General features: G+C 49.8%; 1 protein-coding gene across 1 annotated transcript in view; it reads left to right on the forward strand.

Annotated features, from left to right (window-relative positions):
• Positions 1-7,117: 7,117 nt before the first annotated feature.
• Positions 7,118-9,980, forward strand: part of LOC120994445 (OX-2 membrane glycoprotein-like) — a 51,734-nt gene continuing 48,871 nt past the window's right edge. The window contains exon 1 of the mRNA XM_040423004.1: positions 7,118-7,394. The gene's annotated coding sequence lies outside the window, so the exon portion shown is untranslated. The remainder of the gene's footprint in view (positions 7,395-9,980) is intronic.

Genomic DNA, 9,980 nt, shown 5'->3' on the forward strand with positions numbered 1-9,980 from the left:
CCGTATGGCATTCCTTTCCTTCTGCGCCCTGCCGTGTGCCTGTACAGCACATTACGACCACACATGCAGTGTTTCTGTAAACTAAAGAATTAGGGCCATAAATATTGAGTTTTGTTTGGCTGTTAACCCTTGCTTTGTAACTGGAAAAAATGGATTTAAAAGGAAAATCTGCTATAAAAGTGAAATTTAGAAATGTTATCTCTATTTTCCATAAATTTTTGTGGAACACCTAAAGGGTTAACAAACTTAGTAAAATCAGTTTTGAATACCTTGAGGGGTGTAGTTTGTAAAATTTAGTCATTTTTGGGTGGTTTCTATTATGTAAGCCTCACAAAGTGACTTCAGACCTGTACTGATCCTGAAAAAGTGGGTTTTAGAAATTTTCTGAAAAATGTCAAGATTTTCTTCTAAACTTCTAAGCCTTCTAACGTCCCCAAAAAATAAAATGGCATTCCCAAAATGATCCAAACATGAAGTAGACATATGGGGAATGTAAAATAATAACTATTTTTCGAGGTATTACTATCTATTATAAAAGTAGAGAAATTGAAAATTGCTAATTTGCAAATTTTTCCAAATTCTTGGTAAATTTGGTATTTTTTTATAAATAAAAATGATTTTTTTTGACTCCATTTTACCAGTGTCATGAAATACAATATGTGACGAAAAAACAATCTCAGAATGGCTTGGATAAGTAAAAGATTTTTAAAGTTATTACCACATAAAGTGACACTGGTCAGATTTGCAAAAAATGGCCTGGTCCTTAAGGTGAAATATGGCCGTGTCCTTAAGGGGTTAAAGGGGTTGTCCACCCTAAGTATCAAAAATCCAAAGTGCCCCAGACAATAGCCAAAACCATGAAGTATTTATACCATGTGACATGTACTGGCTATATCTCATTTTTCTAACCGGTTCACCGTGACATGCCTCCCTGGAGGAGCTTCTCAGACCGGCTGTGTGGGCGGAGCAGCTGTAAAGTGAAAGTAAAAATCCCAGCATGCACTGCAGCAAGCATGTTCAGAGGAGCAGTCACATGACATCCCCGCCCACCTGTGTTTCCATAGAGACAAGAGCCCCTCAGATAATATCAATAACTCAGGCTACTTTCACACCTGCGTCCGCACCTATAATGTAAACGCTGGTATACGTTCAGAACGGATTCGTTTGCATTATTCTTTTTTTAAAAAAATTATTGGTGTCCGCCTGGCGATGCGGAGCCAAACGGATCCGTCCTGACTTACACTGAAAGTCAATGGGGGATGGATCCGTTTTCAATTGCACCATATTGTGTCAGTGAAAACGGATCCGTCCCCATTGACTTACATTGTAAGTCAGGACGGATCCGTTTGGCTCTGCATCGCCAGGCGGACACCAAGCAGCATTTTGGTGTCCGCATCCAGAGCGTAATGGAGGCGGAATGGAGCCAATCTGATGCATTCTGAACGGATCCTTATCCATTCAGAATGCATTGGGGCTGAACTGATCCGGTTTGAACCGTTTGTGAGATCCCTGAAACGGATCTTACAAACGGAATTCAAAACGCCAGTGTAAAAGTAGCCTCAGTCGTCAGTCTATAACTACAGACCTAGCAATAGGAAGAACCCCCCCAGTCCCAGCAGCACAGAGAGGTCACTGCCCGTCCCACACAGGACTGTGATGCTGATGTATCACACATATGTTGCTGGGGGAGTTACCTTGTTCATAAACTTGCTGTGGGGCCTAGTAATTTCTAGATGTGCAACTGGATGTAAGCCATGAACAGAATGAATGGAGGGGGAGATTTATCATTCGCCTTGTTTCTGAAATATGGCTTAAAAAGACTTTTTAACTGTGCATTTAAAAAAAATAAAAAATAAAGGGGGGTGTCAATGGCCAGGAGGGGGCGTGACCAGTCACACATCAGTATATACAGTGTAGAGGGGGTCACACATCAGTATATACAGTGTAGAGGGGGGTCACACATCAGTATATACAATGTAGAGGGGGGTCACACATCAGTATATACAATGTAGAGGGGGTCACACATCAGTATATACAGTGTAGAGGGGGGTCACACATCAGTATATACAGTGTAGAGGGGGGTCACACATCAGTATATACAATGTACAGGGGGGTCACACATCTGTATATACAATGTACAGGGGGGTCACACATCTGTATATACAATGTACAGGGGGGTCACACATCTGTATATACAATGTACAGGGGGGTCACACATCAGTATATACAATGTACAGGGGGGTCACACATCTGTATATACAATGTACAGGGGGTCACACATCAGTATATACAATGTAGAGGGGGGTCACACATCAGTATATACAATGTACAGGGGGTCACACATCAGTATATACAATGTACAGGGGGGTCACACATCTGTATATACAATGTACAGGGGGGTCACACATCTGTATATACAATGTACAGGGGGGTCACACATCAGTATATACAATGTAGAGGGGGGTCACACATCAGTATATACAATGTACAGGGGGTCACACATCAGTATATACAATGTACAGGGGGGTCACACATCTGTATATACAATGTAGAGGGGGGTCACACATCTGTATATACAATGTAGAGGGGGTCACACATCTCTATATACAGTATACAGTGTACAGTGGTGGGGGTCACATATTACTGTATGGGGGGGTCACATATCACTGTTTGGGGGGTCACATATCACTGTATGGGGGTCACATATCACTGTATGGGGGGCGTGGGGGTCACATATCACTATATACAGTGTGCAGGATGGAGAGGGCACACATTTACAGATTAGACCAGTGACTGCTGCTGATATCACTGACCTCAGCCATATTGACCGCTCAGAAGGGGTTAAACTGTTGGTCTGGCTGTAATATCATATCTGTGATAAGAACACAGAGCAGAGGGGCCATAAACAGGGCAGACACTGGGATTGCTCACAGTTTGTGTTCCACAGCACCTTCCTGGCTCTGCTACATCCTCACATGTTGGCAGGATCCTCTCAGTACAGGAGACAGAGTGGATGGAGTCTACAGACAGTCGGCTTCCATCAGCCATCACAGCTTCTCCTCAGTCTCCCTTTCTCCTGCAAAAGTTTCTTTATTTCTGCTTGAATCTTCCTGCTGAGCCCCTCCATCCCTGCACAGCCCGGAGTGCCAGTCACAGAAGGAAAGCACCTCTGATACAAGCAGGGAGCTTTAGGACCCAGACAGCAGCACACTACTTCAGGCATGGACCAGACAGACAGCTGTGAGAACAGGACAGGAGGGGGCGGCGGTGAGAGCAGGACAGGAGGGGGCATGGTGGAAGCAGGACAGGAGGGGGGCGCGTTGAGAGCAGAACAGGAGGGGCGCGGTGAGAGCAGGACAGGAGGGGGCGTGGTGAGAGCAGGACAGGAGGGGGCGTGGTGAGAGCAGGACAGGAGGGGGCGTGGTGAGAGCAGGACAGGAGGGGGCGTGGTGAGAGCAGGACAGGTGGGGGGCGTGATGAGAGCAGGACAGGAGGGGGCGTGGTGAGAGCAGGACAGGAGGGGGCGTGGTGAGAGCAGGACAGGAGGGGGCGTGGTGAGAGCAGGACAGAAGGGGGCGTGGTGAGAGCAGGACAGGAGGGGGCGTGGAGAGAGCAGGACAGGAGGGGGCGTGGTGAGAGCAGGACAGGAGGGGGCGTGGTGACAGCAGGAGAGGAGGGGGCGCGGTGAGAGCAGGAGAGGAGGGGGCGCGGTGAGAGCAGGACAGGAGGGGGCGTGGTGAGAGCAGGACAGGAGGGGGCGTGGTGAGAGCAGAACAGGAGGGGGCGTGGTGAGAGAAGGACAGGAGGGGCGTGGTGAGAGCAGGACAGGAGGGGGCATGGTGAGAGCAGGACAGGAGGGGGCATGGTGAGAGCAGGACAGGAGGGGGCGTGGTGAGAGCAGGACAGGATGGGGCGTGGTGAGAGCAGGACAGGAGGGGGCGTGGTGAGAGCAGGACAGGAAGGGGCGTGTTGAGAGCAGGACAGGAGGGGGCGTGGTGAGAGCAGGACAGGAAGGGGCGTGTTGAGAGCAGGACAGGAGGGGGCGTGGAGAGAGCAGGGCAGGAGGGGGCGTGGTGAGAGCAGGACAGGGGGGGCGTGGTGAGAGCAGGACAGGGGGGGGCGTGGTGAGAGCAGGACAGGGGGGGGCGTGGTGAGAGCAGGACAGGAGGGGGCGTGGTGAGAGCAGGACAGGAGGGGGCGTGGTGAGAGCAGGACAGGAGGCGGCGTGGTGAGAGCAGGACAGGAGGGGGGCGCGGTGAGAGCAGGACAGAAGGGGGCGCGTTGAGAGCAGAGCAGGAGGGGGCATGGTGAGAGCAGGAGAGGAGGGGGCGTGGTGAGAGCAGGACAGGAGGGGGCGTGGAGAGAGCAGGACAGGGGGGGCCGTGGTGAGAGCAGGACAGGAGGCGGCGTGGAGAGAGCAGAACAGGAGGGGGCGTGGTGAGAGCAGGACAGGAGGGGCGTGGAGAGAGCAGAACAGGAGGGGGCGTGGTGAGAGCAGGACAGGAGGGGGTGCGGTGAGAGCAGGACAGGAGGGGGCGTGTTGAGAGCAGAGCAGGAGGGGGCGTGGTGAGAGCAGGAGAGGAGGGGGCGTGGTGAGAGCAGGACAGGAGGGGGCGTGGTGAGAGCAGGAGAGGAGGGGGCGTGGTGAGAGCAGGACAGGAGGGGGCGTGGCTGCCAATAGCAGGAAAACCAGGCAGATCTGCTTAAAGGGGTATTGCCATCCCAATGATCACTGTTAAATCTGTTAATGATTTGACAGTGATGATTTTTGTAAATACATTTAATTACCCAATTCCCACCCTTTTAGAGAAAATAAGTCCCCTCTTACCTGATCGTTGTCTTTAGTCTCTCTCCTGTCGAATCCCACCAGGCAGCGTTTGCACAGAAGATTGAAGATTTTCTCCCGGTCGGGCCGCGCAATGTCCTGAACGCGCACGCCGCCGCGCATGCGCCATGATGACTTCTTCCTTGCCAGTATAGTACAGAGCCGCGAACGCCAGGAATAAGTCACCATAGCGCATGCGCGGCAGCGTGCGCGTTCAGGACATTGCGCGGCCCGGCCGGGAGAAAATCTTCAGTCTTCTGCGGAAGCGCGGCCCAGCCGGGAAAAGAATCCAGGAAGTGAACATCGCGCTCAAGGAAGGTAAGTATGAAAAGGGAAGATGGGAATACCCCTTTAAGAAGATATATTAGTAAGTGTAATATCTCCCTACTTTCTTTACAGTTGTAATAAGTGCTAACAGAGTGGCCAACCCCTGTAATGTCACGTCCTGGAGGGGATGCTGACAAATCTGATTGGTGTGGGGACAGAAGACGTGGTGCCTGCATTTCATGGCCACCTGATCCCCGAGAAGGATTTGTTGCCAATAATGACAGGCTGGACATGCTGAGCCTTGTAGTTCTCTTCCATACTCTCTCCCAGTACAGCCCTGTGGTAATCAGTAATGACAGGCTGGACATCCTGAGCCTTGTAGTTCTCTTCCATACTCTCTCCCAGTACAGCCCTGTGGTAATCAGTAATGACAGGCAGGAGCTGTGTTTGCAGACAACCAAGTGCAGGTACTGAATGAATCTGACTCTGCTGACACTGCCTGTGCTGAGGCTGCTGGATTGCTGATCGTAGTCTGCTGCAGCCGCCCTGCTGTGCTCCAAATAAAATATTATCATATTGATATTTATTGGGCATTGGGGGCGCAGGGGCGGGCAGCAGCACAGTGCTATCAGCGTTCATATTGATATTTATTGAGGGCACAGGGGCGGGCAGCAGCACAGTGCTATCAGCTTTCATATTGATATTTATTGGGGGCACAGGGGCGGGCAGCAGCACAGTGCTATCAGCGTTCATATTGATATTTATTGGGGGCACTGGGGTGGGCAGCAGCACAGTACTATCAGCGTTCATATTGATATTGATTGAGGGGCACAGGGGCTGGCAGCAGCACAGTGCTATCAGCGTTCATATTGATATTTATTGGGGACACAGGGGCAGGCAGCAGCACAGTGCTATCAGCGTTCATATTGATATTTATTGGGGGCTCAGGGGCAGGCAGCAGCACAGTGCTATCAGCGTTCATATTGATATTTATTGGGGACACAGGGGCAGGCAGCAGCACAGTGCTATCAGCGTTCATATTGATATTTATTGAGGGCTCAGGGGCGGGCAGCAGCACAGTGCTATCAGCGTTCATATTGATATTTATTGGGGGCACAGGGGCGGGCAGCAGCACAGTGCTATCAGCGTTCATATTGATATTTATTGGGGGCACAGGGGCGGGCAGCAGCACAGTGCTATCAGCTTTCATATTGATATTTATTGGGGGCACAGGGGCGGGCAGCAGCACAGTGCTATCAGCGTTCATATTGATATTTATTGAGGGGCACAGGGGCGGGCAGCAGCACAGTGCTATCAACGTTCATATTGATATTTATTGGGGACACAGGGGCAGGCAGCAGCACAGTGCTATCAGCGTTCATATTGATATTTATTGAGGGCACAGGGGCGGGCAGCAGCACAGTGCTATCAGCGTTCATATTGATATTTATTAGGGGCAGGCAGCAGCACAGTGCTATCAGCGTTCATATTGATATTTATTGGGGGCACAGGGGCGGGCAGCAGCACAGTGCTATCAGCGTTCATATTGATATTTATTAGGGGCAGGCAGCAGCACAGTGCTATCAGCGTTCATATTGATATTTATTGGCACAGGGGCAGGCAGCAGCACAGTGCTATCAGCGTTCATATTGATATTTATTGGGGCACAGGGGCGGGCAGCAGCACAGTGCTATCAGCTTTCATATTGAAATGTATTTTCATATTTAATGTCTGTTTCTCTTTAGAGGGTGTACAGTAAAAACGGAATACTGAGTAGACCTGAGGGGTTAAAACACTGGGTAGATAAAAAAAGTAGGGGCATAAGGATTGATTCGCATATATCCGCTCTGTAGCGTGTTCTGTCTATTGTATTTGGCAACATCTAGAACACATGCAGCTTCATTGCCGCGTGTGTTGTGCAAAATGCCACAAGGGGGCGCACTGAGGCTTTATCGCCCAAGGGCCCACATGAACCTGTACCTTTGATAATATCAGTAAGGCACTTCAGTGTGCACAGGGCTTAGCGCCGCCGTGTGCAGCTGTGCCTCATATTTACTTTTGCTGCCACCTCACTTCACCTCGCTGAGCAGAACTGAAGGTGACACGTCTCAGGGATATGTAAGACATCTCCACCGCTCGCTGCTTCTTCTCATGCTCGAAGGAGAGGGGAAACCTGGATCCTGATGTCCTCTCTCCCCTTCAGATTGCAATTTTTTTTTCCATTTTAGCCTCACCACATTCTGAGAGCCAGAACTTCTGGCCTTGTTCTTCTTTTCTGTAGGACAGATTTTCATATTCTAAGGTACGTAAATATAAGGTTTTTATCTTTCTAAGGCTACATGCACACGACCATAAGAAGGGGAACAGGCCAAAACCGGTCATGTGCATGAACCCTAAGTCATGAATATCAGGTCGGCAGGGATCTGACTCCTGGCGATCAGCTGTTTGAAGGGGTACCAGCGCTCACTCGTGTAAGTGCTGATCCCTACCAGGCACTATGCTTTGTTTAGTCTGCATATAAACCTGATGACAGACTCCCTTTAACCTCTTGCTTACCGCTTCATGACTATATGCATTGTGGTGGTAAGCTCTTATCTGTAATAAGACATATAAAAGCGTTGATTTACATTATGATCTGCCTGGGCCCCATGGTGCTGCATATCTCTGTGACCGCACTGTCATTACACAGTGAGTATCCTGGAGACCAGCCGAAGTGGTCTCCCTGCAAGGTGTCATTGTAACATCCTGTTACAGAGATTCATATCAGTGTAAAGTGAAATAGCCAGCAGGGGCATTCTCGTCTTGATGTGAGAGCGCCCCCTGCTGGCTGTAAAATTATATAGTACTAGACATTAAGCCAGTTACAATAACGGGCGCTAGAACAGTAGTGCATAAACATTAGTAGGAACAGTCTATATTAAATGGCAAGGGGACGGCTGACTGGTTGCACTGCCTGCTGGCGCTGAGACTGGTGGCACTGACTGATGGCTGGGACGGCTGGCACTGACTGGTGGCACTGTGACTGGTGGCTGTGGCTGGTGGCACTGACTGGTGGCTGAGACTGCTGGCAGTGGCTGCTGTCTGTGGCTGAGAGTGCAGGGACTGTGCGGCTCTGTAACAGTAATGGCGGCGCACAATAACCTGCGAGTGGTGGCGGTGATTGTGCGGCGCGCAGGAGTGGGAGGTGTGGGCGGCGTGTGGAGCGCCGTGTGATTGGTCGGCAGTTCAATTATCGGCACACACGCACAGACACGCAGACCTGAGCACAGACACAGGGCTTTTATTATAAGAGATCGCTTGTACCATTGATTCCCTCAAACACGATCTATAATAATAAAAGCCCTGTTTGCGTGCTTCGTATCTGTGCATGTGTGCCGATAATTAAACTGTGCATGCGTGGCGCGCCGACTAATCAGCACACGGCACTCCACACCTATGTTACTATGTTACTATGCTACATGCCACCCGCACCAGCGCCGCCCAATCACTGCCGCCCCGCGCGCAACCGCACCGCCCACACCAGCACAGCGACCAATCATCACACAGCAAGGTCTCAGCCATCCTTTCCTCTAAAATGAAATGGAACATGGTCGATTTCATGTCATCTTAGCCTCCAGAGGGAGCTGTTTCATTGATAAAGCTGTATACACAGACATCAATGAAACAGCTCCCTCTGGAGGCTAAGATGACATAAAATCGACCATGTTCCATTTCATTTTAGAGGAAAGGATGGCTGAGACCTTGCTGTGTGATGATTGGTCGGTGTGCTGGTGTGGGCGGTGCAGTTGCGCGTGGGACGGCAGTGATTGGGCGGCGCTGGTGCGGGTGGCATGTAGCATAGTAACATAGGTGTGGAGCACGCACACAGGGCTTTTATTATTTTATATATACACTCACCTAAAGAATTATTAGGAACACCATACTAATACGGTGTTGGACCCCCTTTTGCCTTCAGAACTGCCTTAATTCTACGTGGCATTGATTCAACAAGGTGCTGATAGCATTCTTTAGAAATGTTGGCCCATATTGATAGGATAGCATCTTGCAGTTGATGGAGATTTGAGGGATGCACATCCAGGGCACGAAGCTCCCGTTCCACCACATCCCAAAGATGCTCTATTGGGTTGAGATCTGGTGACTGTGGGGGCCATTTTAGTACAGTGAACTCATTGTCATGTTCAAGAAACCAATTTGAAATGATTCGAGCTTTGTGACATGGTGCATTATCCTGCTGGAAGTAGCCATCAGAGGATGGATACATTTTCTCATTCTGTTTACGCCAAATTCGGACTCTACCATTTGAATGTCTCAACAGAAATCGAGACTCATCAGACCAGGCAACATTTTTCCAGTCTTCAACAGTCCAATTTTGGTGAGCTCGTGCAAATTGTAGCCTCTTTTTCCTATTTGTAGTGGAGATGAGTGGTACCCGGTGGGGTCTTCTGCTGTTGTAGCCCATCCGCCTCAAGGTTGTGCGTGTTGTGGCTTCACAAATGCTTTGCTGCATACCTCGGTTGTAACGAGTGGTTATTTCAGTCAACGTTGCTCTTCTATCAGCTTGAATCAGTCGGCCCATTCTCCTCTGACCTCTAGCATCCACAAGGCATTTTCGCCCACAGGACTGCCGCATACTGGAGGTTTTTCCCTTTTCACACCATTCTTTGTAAACCCTAGAAATGGTTGTGCGTGAAAATCCCAGTAACTGAGCAGATTGTGAAATACTCAGACCGGCCCGTCTGGCACCAACAACCATGCCACGCTCAAAATTGCTTAAATCACCTTTATTTCCCATTCAGTTTGGAGTTCAGGAGATTGTCTTGACCAGGAGCACACCCCTAAATGCATTGAAGCAACTGCCATGTGATTGGTTGACTAGATAATTGCATTA

Source organism: Bufo bufo, chromosome 3 (genome assembly GCF_905171765.1).
Source record: "Bufo bufo chromosome 3, aBufBuf1.1, whole genome shotgun sequence".
Taxonomy (NCBI): Eukaryota; Metazoa; Chordata; class Amphibia; order Anura; family Bufonidae; genus Bufo; species Bufo bufo.